The 9,423-nt window shown below is 37.3% G+C and overlaps 1 pseudogene; it reads left to right on the forward strand.

Moving 5' to 3' along the window:
* Positions 1-3,593: 3,593 nt before the first annotated feature.
* On the forward strand, positions 3,594-3,670 carry LOC129495641 (U4 spliceosomal RNA; annotated as a pseudogene).
* Positions 3,671-9,423: the final 5,753 nt, after the last annotated feature.

Below are 9,423 nucleotides of genomic sequence, written 5' to 3' on the forward strand. Positions count from 1 at the left end.
AGACCATATGTTTGTCCTTCTCCAACTGACTTACTTCACTCAGCATAATACCCTCCAGTTCCATCCATGTCGAAGCAAATAGTGGGTATTCGTCATTTCTAACGGCTGAGTAATACTCCATTGTACACATAGACCACAGCTTCTTTTTTTTTTATTTTTTTTTTATGATAGTCACAGAGAGAGAGAGAGAGAGAGAGAGAGAGAGAGAGAGAGAGAGAGAGGCAGAGACACAGGCAGAGGGAGAAGCAGGCTCCATGCACCGGGAGCCCGACGTGGGATTCGATCCCGGGTCTCCAGGATCGCGCCCTGGGCCAAAGGCAGGCGCCAAACGCTGCGCCACCCAGGGATCCCGACCACAGCATCTTTATCCATTCATCTTTCGATAGACACTGAGGCTCCTTCCACAGTTTGGCTATTGTGGACATTGCTGCTATAAACATCGGGGTGCAGGTGTCCCCGTGTTTCACTGCACCTGTATCTTTGGGGTAAATCCCCAGCAGTGCAGTTGGTCATGGGGTAGCTCTATTTTTAACTCTTTGAGGAACCTCCACACAGTTTTCCAGAGTGGCTGCACCAGTTCACATTCCCACCAACAGTGCAAGAAGGTTCCCCTTTCTCCACATCCTCTCCAACATTTGTTGTATCCCGCCTTGTTAATTTTCCCCATTCTCACTGGCATGATGTGGTATCTCATTGTGGTTTTGATTTGCATTTCCCCGAAGGCAGGTGATGAGGAGCATTTTCTCATGTGCTTGTTGGCCATGTTTGTGTCTTCCTTGGTGAAGTGTCTGTTCATGTCTTCTGCCCATTTCATGATTGGATTGTTTGTTTCTTTGCTGTTGAGTTTAATAAGTTCTTTATAGATCTTGGATACCAGCCCTTTATCTGATATGTCATTTGCACATATCTTCTCCCATTCTGTAGGTTGTCTTTTAGTTTTGTTGACTGTTTATTTTGCTATGCAGAAGCTTTTTATTTTGATTAAGTCCCAATAGTTCATTTTTGCTTCTATTTCCCTTGCCTTCATAGATGTATCTTGCAAGAAGTTGCTGTGGTCAAGTTCAAAAAGGGTGTTGCCTGTGTTCTCCTCTAGGATTTTGATGGATTCTTGTCTCACATTTAGATCTTTCATCCATTTTGAGTTTATCTTTGTGTATGGTGCAAGAGAGTGGTCTAGTTTCATTCTTCTGCATGTGGATGTCCAATTTTCCCAGCACCATTTATTGAAGAGACTGTCTTTTTTCCAGTGGATAGTCTGTCCTGCTTTGTCGAATATTAGTTGACCATAGAGTTGAGGGCCCATTTCTGGATTCTCTATTCTGTTCCATTGATCTATGTGTCTGTTTTTGTGCTAGCACCACTGTCTTAATGATCACAGCTTTGTAGTACAGCTTGAAATCCAGCATTGTGATGCCCCTGGCTCTGGTTTTCTTTTTCAATATTCCCCTGGCTATTCAGGGTCTTTTCTGATTCCACACAAATCTTAAGATGATTTGTTCCAACTCTCTGAAGAAAGTCCATGGTATTTTGATAAGGATTGCATTGAACGTGTAAATTGCCCTGGGTAGCATTGACATTTTCACAATATTAGTTCCTCCAATCCATGAGCATGGAATATTTTTCCATCTCTTTGTGTCTTCCTCAATTTCTTTCAGAAGTGTTCTGTAGTTTTTAGAGTATAGATCCTTTACCTCTTTGGTTAGGTTTGTTCCTAGATATCTTATGCTTTTGGGTGCAATAGTAAATGGGATTGACTCCTTAATTTCTCTTTCTTCAGTCTCATTGTTAGTGTATAGAAATGCCACTGATTTCTGGGCATTGATTTTGTATCCTGCCACACTGCCAAATTGCTGTATAAGTTCTAGCAATTTTGGGGTGGAGTCTTTTGAGTTTTCTATGTCATCTGTGACAAGGGAGAGTTTGACTTCTTCTTTGCCAATTTGAATGCCTTTTATTTATTTTTGTTGTCTGATTCTGAGGCTAGGACTTCTAATACTATGTTGAATAACAGTGGTGAGAGTGGACATCCCTGTCATGTTCCTGATCTTAGGGGAAAGGCTCCCAGTGTTTCCCCATTGAGAATGATATTTGGTGTGGGCTTTTCGTAGATGGCTTTTAAGATACTGTGGAATGTTCCCTCTATCTGTACATTCTGGAGAGTTTTGATCAGGAATGGATGGTGTATTTTGTCAAATGCTTTCTCTGAATTGATTGAGAGGATCATATGGTTCTTGTTTTTTCTCTTGTTGATATGATCTATCACATTGATTGCTTTATAAGTGTTGAACCAGCCTTTCATCCTGGGGATAAATCCCACATGGTCATGGTGAATAATCTTAATGTACTGTTGGATCCTATTGGCTAGTATCTCGTTGATAATTTTTGCATCTGTGTTCTTCAGGGATATTGGTCTATAATTCTCCTTTTTGATGGAGTATTTGTCTGGCTTTGGAATTAAGGTGATGCTGGCTTCACAAAATGAGTTTGGATGTGTCCCATCCCTTTCTATCCTTCAGAACAGCTTTAGTAGAATAGGTAGTGTTTCTTCTGTAAACGTTTGATAGAATTCCCCTGGGAAGCCCTCTGGCCCTGGACTATTGTGTCTTGGGAGGTTTTGGATGACTGCTTCAATTTCCTCCTTGGTTATCAGCCTGTTTTCTATTTCTTCCTGTTCCAGTTTTGGTAGTTTGTGGTTTCTCAGAAATGTATCCATTTCTTCTAGATTGCTAATTTATTGGTGTATAGCTGCCTGGTCTAGGTTTTATTTGTTGTTCTTTCTCCAGTTCCTTTAGGTGTGAGTTTAGCTTGTGTATTTGAGTTTTTTTCCAATTTTTTGAGGGATGCTTATATTGCGATGTATTTCCCTGTTAGGACTGCTTTTGCTGTATCCCAAAGATTTTGAACAGTTGGATCTTCATTTTCATTAGTTTCCATGAATCTTTTTAATTCTTCTCTAATTTCCTGGTTGACCCATTCATCTTTTAGCAGGATGCTCTTTAACCTTCACGTGTTTAGGTTTCTTCCAAATTTCTTCTTGTGATTGAGTTCTAGTATCAAAGCATTATGGTCTGAAAATATGCAGGGGATAATCCCAATCTTTTGGTGTTGGATGAGATCGGATTTGTGACCCAGTATGTGGTCAATTCTGGAGAAAATTACATGTGCACTTAAGAAGAATGTGTATTCAGTTGCATTCAGATGCAAAGTCAGCCACGTGTGGTTGCACTCTCCCCCCAGATGCTCCTCCTCTATTAGTGACCCCAGGAATCTGGAGGGTTCCCTGCCCCTCCTGCGATCCTGCTCGGTTTCCCTGCTGAGCGCCTTTCCATCCGGGAAGAATCTGGTGCAGATTTTTTAAAGTCCCCACTTCCCCTGGGCTGCGCTTTCCTGATCCAGGGGCTCTCACCACTCCCCTTAGCCTGGGTCCTCGCAGGGCCCTCCCCCACTTGAGTCTTTTTTTTTATTTTATTTTTTTTCCACCTTCCTACCTTGTTAGAAGTGAAAACCCTTTTCTCTGTAGTGTTCCAGCTGTTCTCTCTTTACATCTCTGGTCAAATTTGTAGGTGTTCAGCATAGTTTGAAAATTATCCAGGAGCTTTGCGCAGTGGCAGTATCGTAGCCAATGAGGTTTATCCGAGGCACGATTATTGCTAATTGAAAATTATCCAGGTAAGTTGTGGGGCCCGGTGAGTTGAGGACCCTACTCCTCTGCCATCTTGCCCCGTCCCCCGCCCCCAGAAGAAAGAAATTGGGACTGAAAGAACATTAAACAAAAACGATGGCTGAAAACTTCCCAAATTTGATTAAAGACAAACTTAAAATAAGAAGCTGAACAAGTTTTACATAGGGAAGCACAAAGAAATCCTTATCAAGACACATCATAATTAAGCTTTTGAAAACTAAAAAAAAAAAAAAGGAAAAAAAATATTGGAAATAGCCAAGATGGATGGAACAGTATCCATATGGAACATGAATTTGGAGTGGATTTCTCATCTGAAACTGTGGAGTCCAGAGGAAAGTGGCACAATATTTTCTAAGTGCTGAAGGAAAAAGACAGCAGTTACTAATATTATAATACCTGGCAAAACTATCCTTTAGGAATAAAGAGGACATCAAACATTCTAAAACAAAACTAAATTTGTCACTAGCAGACCTATCCTATAGATTGGCTAAATGAAATTCTTCAAACAGAAAGGAAACAATAAAAAGGAATGATGGAATGTCAGGTAGGGAGAAGGAGCAGTGGGAAGAGAGGAAATAGGGGTACATACAATAAGCCATTCTTTTTCTCCTAAGTTTTAAAAATGACATGATATTGAAACAAAAATTATAACACCATCTCATATTCAAGTCAATGATATTTAAAAGTGGGACCAAAAAAAAAAAAAAAGTGGGACCTAAATGGAAGTGAGACTTCCACACTTATCTTAAACTGGTGAAATGTTGATGTCAGTGGCCTGTTGTAAGTCATACATATGTGTTTAAATACACCGAACAACGACTCTGAAAACTGTACCAAACGATACTCTCAAACACATTTCATATAAATCAAGGTGGAATTTTAAAAAATATCCCTACACCCCATGGTAAAGCAAGAAAAGAATAACCCAGAAATGAGAACCAGAAGAAATAAGTAGAAAGCAAATAAAATAGCAGATTGTAACTCTATCATATCAATAATTATCTTAAATATAAATGATCTAAATACAGCAATCAAAAGACAGATAGGCAGAATGGTTACAAAAAGATGACTTGAACTATGTACATGCTTTTACAAGAAAGGATTAACATACCAACTCTGAGATTGTTATCCTTAAAAGAATTAGCATGTAAGATTGGCCCCTCCTGATGTCTGGGAACCTGATTTTCTCTAATAAGAATGTCTCTATGTGCCCAAACTATGTAAACAGTATGTCTATACTGAACACTTGGTTTTTTGGGGGGGGAGGAAGGAGCTCTGGAATTTTACTACATGCCCAGCAAAAATGCTTACATGACCAGTTGCCAATAAGAAAAACTGAGTGATGAGTCTCTAAGGAGGTTTCCTGGTAGAAAACTCTCCACACTTGTTATCATAACAGGTTGCCTGAGGAATTGAGCTCTCAGTGTGTGATTCCACAGGGAGAGGACTCTTCCTCAAGAGTTGCACCTGATTTTCTCTGGATTTTACTCCATGCAACTTTCCCTTTGCTGAAAATCCTTCACTCTAATATGTCATAGCTGTGATCTGACAATATGCTGAATCTTGTGAATACTGCTAACAAGTCATCACACAAGGGTATGATGTTGAGAAACCCTGACACAAGCTGCTTATGAGAAATGACTTCAAATTCAACAAGATAAGTAATTTGAAAGTAAAAATCTCTCTCTCTAAACGTGTGTATGTGTGTGTGTCTATATATATATATATATAGACACACACACACACACTCACACACACAAACATAAAGCAAGAATAGCAGGACTGGCTATATTAACATAATAAAGTAGATTTCCAAGCAAAAAAAAAAATTAGAGACAAAGAGGGTCATTACATATTGATGAAAGAATTAATATACCAGGAAGTCATATGATCCTAAATATAGATACATCTACCATTGGGAGAAACTGGGCAAAATGTTCAAAAATCTCTCTATGTTTTTCTTGTAACTGCATGTAAATATACAATTATCTCAATAAAAGTTTTAATTAAAACTAGAAAATAAAAGTTAATCAGTCCAGAAGGCTTGTTATGAAAAACATTCTGGGCTGAAAGTCATTGTTCACTTAGTGCCACGAAGGAATAACTTCATTCATTGTCTTATAAGAACAATGATGCAGAGTTTACCTGCAATAGGTTTGTCCCCCAAACCCATTCCCCAAAATTTAGGATATCCTATGTATCTAAGTTTTAATAATTTTTCATTCACTGTTTGATTCAGGACTCTCTAATGTGAAAATATTTAACTTAGATTTTATTGTATTAATATTATTATTATTGATAATTTTCTCTGACCTTTCTAATAGCTGATTTTTTTTATCTTTTATCTTTTCTGTCATATTTTTACTTAAGTTTATTTTTATGTCTTATATTCAGGGAGATTTCTTCAAATGTATCTTTTTTCTCTTTTTATATTTTGCTTTTAATTTCCAGGAAACTTATTTTGTAGCTATTTTTTTATAATATTTTTCTTAATGGATGTAATACACACATGTATGTATATGTATATATAGATATATAGTTTTTTTCTCCCTCTCTCTCTCTGAAGATTTTAATTAGAATTTTAGTTCGTGTTACTTAGTTTTATTTTATTTATTTATTTTTTCTGTTTCCCCACTCCGTTCTCCCTCAGAATTGCTTTTCTTTTGTTTATTTTGGTCTTTGTCTTTCATGTTAGAGTCTTATGTGGGGACAGGCTATTAATTATTCCTATTTAAGTGAGCCAAATAAAAGTTGATTTGCAGCTGTGTATACTTGCATGAATTATGTCACCTAGAGGATGTATCTTTTGGGTGAGGGTCTGGCACATGGTCATTTTGCTGAGGAACCCTTCAGTGCAAGAATAGGAATGGAGGCACTAATGCCTATTATTTCTGACCAAGTAAGTCATCCCTAACATGTGGTTTTATTTAAGGCAATGAAACTTTATTTTAGATTGTCCCATTAATAGGGTGAAATTGTAGACAGGCAGAGATAACCACTCCTATGACCTTGCAGTCCACCCTACTCTGCACTCTTGCCCTTGTAGCCTCTCAGGCAGTTTAGCTAGCTCATCAGTTACAACCCCTTTTGCTTGTCAACTAAATTATGGCTTTCTCATGTCCTCAGTCAATATTGTGTCTACTGTTTTCTGTCTTCTAGAAATGTACTAACATTTCTCATTTTTTCATGGCCCCCATTTGGTATTCTTTATTGTATGATTTATACTACTTACTCTTTTACCATTGTTTTAATGATGTGTCAAGATAAAGAGGAAATATGCATTTGTGTTGACGGCAATTTTCAAACATTAGTCACCATTAAAATTGTCTTGACATAAAAATATAACTGTTGTACATTTTACCAATAGTAATTTAAAAATCAATAAAAGTTTCTCTTTACCCCAGAAATATAATCAAAAACTAAAGCCATAATTAGTTTTTGCCACGCTAACAAGTAATTGAATCATGGATTTCTTTTACTTTACAACTCATGTTTCATGTGATTTTTAGCTACTAGCCTTTCATGATTAAAATAAGTAAATTTAGTTTCTTCCAAAGTGTTTTAAAATCCTAATTAGGAAGAGTTTTGTTTATCTATAGAAAAGTGTTTTCTTATATTTTACTAAGTCAGTTTTAGACACACAGTATTCAATCAATTAATACTTCTTTGTAGGAAACCACAAGTGTAATTTTAATGTGCAGTGATGTGAAATTTTGTGTTCTGTGAATCTCAGTTGGTTTTCTAACATCATCCCTCCCACCCCAAAATCAATCTCCCTTCCAACCTTGTCATAAGTTTCACTGACAGTAAAGTCACTCATCTCAGTGGAGCAGAAAGGTAAAAGCAGAATCATTGTTTGGAACTACTGGCACATTGTACATTTATTTCATTTAGTTCAAGAACCAAAACATCTAAGTCATCTTAACCATGCCGATAATGGCAAAATATCTTCTGAGCCCTTCAATCTCTTAACAACTACAGAACTTCAATTATATACTTTTTTTTCACCTTCTTCTTGACGTCCTATTTCTCACTGAGGCCATTTTGTATAACTCCGTGTTCCTGATTAGAAGATAGGAACAAAGGCAATGATGAAAATAATAACCCGGGAAAATACTTAAAAATACACTTCTGATTTAACCACTTTTTTGTGAAGGCTTATATTAGGGTATAATATCATTTATTATTTGGAGAGTGACTAATAAGATTTAAATAGCAGTGAAGGAAAAGGAGAACAGAAAACTTTTTGTTAAGGCAGCTTGACTTTGAGTAACTAAACACTGGCACAGTAGCTTTACTCTTGTTTCTCTTCATAGCTACAAAAAGAAAAAAAAAATAACCCCCCCCCAAAAAAAAAGCCCAAGGCAAAGAAGTGAGTCAATAAAATCTTGTAGTTATAAAGTCATTGTGAAGATATAACTCTCTCAAAGTCAGGCTTAAACCAGGGAATGACTTATTTCCCATGATGTGGATTATAGAAAAATAAAACCCTAATTTAATTTTATCTTGTCAGTAGACCATGTAGGTTGGAGGAAGCAGGGTAGGGTAGAAAAAGAGTCTAGTTTGCTCTAATATTTTTCAAGATTATTATTTTATTTTTTTAAGATTTCTTTATTTATTATATATAGAGAGAGAGCATGAAAAGGAGGGGCACAGGGAAAGGGAGAGAGAGAGAATCTCAAGAAGGTTCCCATGTGAGCCCTGAGCCCAATGTGGGCCTCAGTCTCACGACCCTGAGATCATGACCCGAACTGAAACCAAGAGTAAGGTGCCTAAACACCCGAGCCACCCAGGTGCTGCAGGACTATTTTTATTTATTAACTACAACAACTGAATGAGCAGTTGTAATTTTTGGAGTTATCTCTATTTTTATATCTAGAAATATTATTTCCCTCAGGTAATAATTAGGCTAAACCCTCTCATTTTAAACTGTCTTATTCTGAGGGGCCAACTACTATAATAAACAATCTTAGAGTATCCAGGAATAACATAATAAAAAATTATTTCTAGCTAATATCACAGTCCAAACCAAGTTTCGCTCCATGGTGTCATGCAGAGGATCCATTTTTGGTTTGGTTTTTGTTTTTATAAATACATCTTTGAAATTGGTTGAGGGGAAGAAGGGAAGTAGCTGTTTTGATCATTAGCATTTTTCTTAAAATGTTTTATTACTTATTTCAATCTGATAATCAGGATAGCCAAAATTATAGCTCTGTAACGAAAGGTCTGTAATTTTAAATATGTTCTTTTTTCTCAGCTATATTTTCAATGTCAGGCCATAGTCAATACGATTAAGAACTTCCTCCCTTTACTCATTGAAAAAGGAAAGGAAGGAAGGAGAGAAAGGAAGAAAAGAAAAGAAGAAAAAAAACAGTCTAGTCCAACTTCATGGGCTCATGACCTATGTAGATGGAGAAGGCTCCCTAGTCAAAAAGGCACTGTGCTTGGTTCTGCTTTCGGCATCTTGAAATTCTTTTTTTTATTATTATTATTTTTTTATGATAGTCACAGAGAGAGAGAGAGAGAGAGAGAGAGAGAGAGGCAGAGACATAGGCAGAGGGAGAAGCAGGCTCCATGCACCGGGAGCCCGACATGGGATTCGATCCTGGGTCTCCAGGATCGCGCCCTGGGCCAAAGGCAGGCGCCAAACCGCTGCGCCACCCAGGGATCCCGGCATCTTGAAATTCTTAAACATTTTATCTTTGACCTTGTGTCATAAAAGTTGTCAAAGGGTTGTGGAA

This window comes from Nyctereutes procyonoides, unplaced genomic scaffold (assembly GCF_905146905.1).
Source record: "Nyctereutes procyonoides isolate TBG_1078 unplaced genomic scaffold, NYPRO_anot_genome, whole genome shotgun sequence".
Lineage (NCBI taxonomy): Eukaryota > Metazoa > Chordata > Mammalia > Carnivora > Canidae > Nyctereutes > Nyctereutes procyonoides.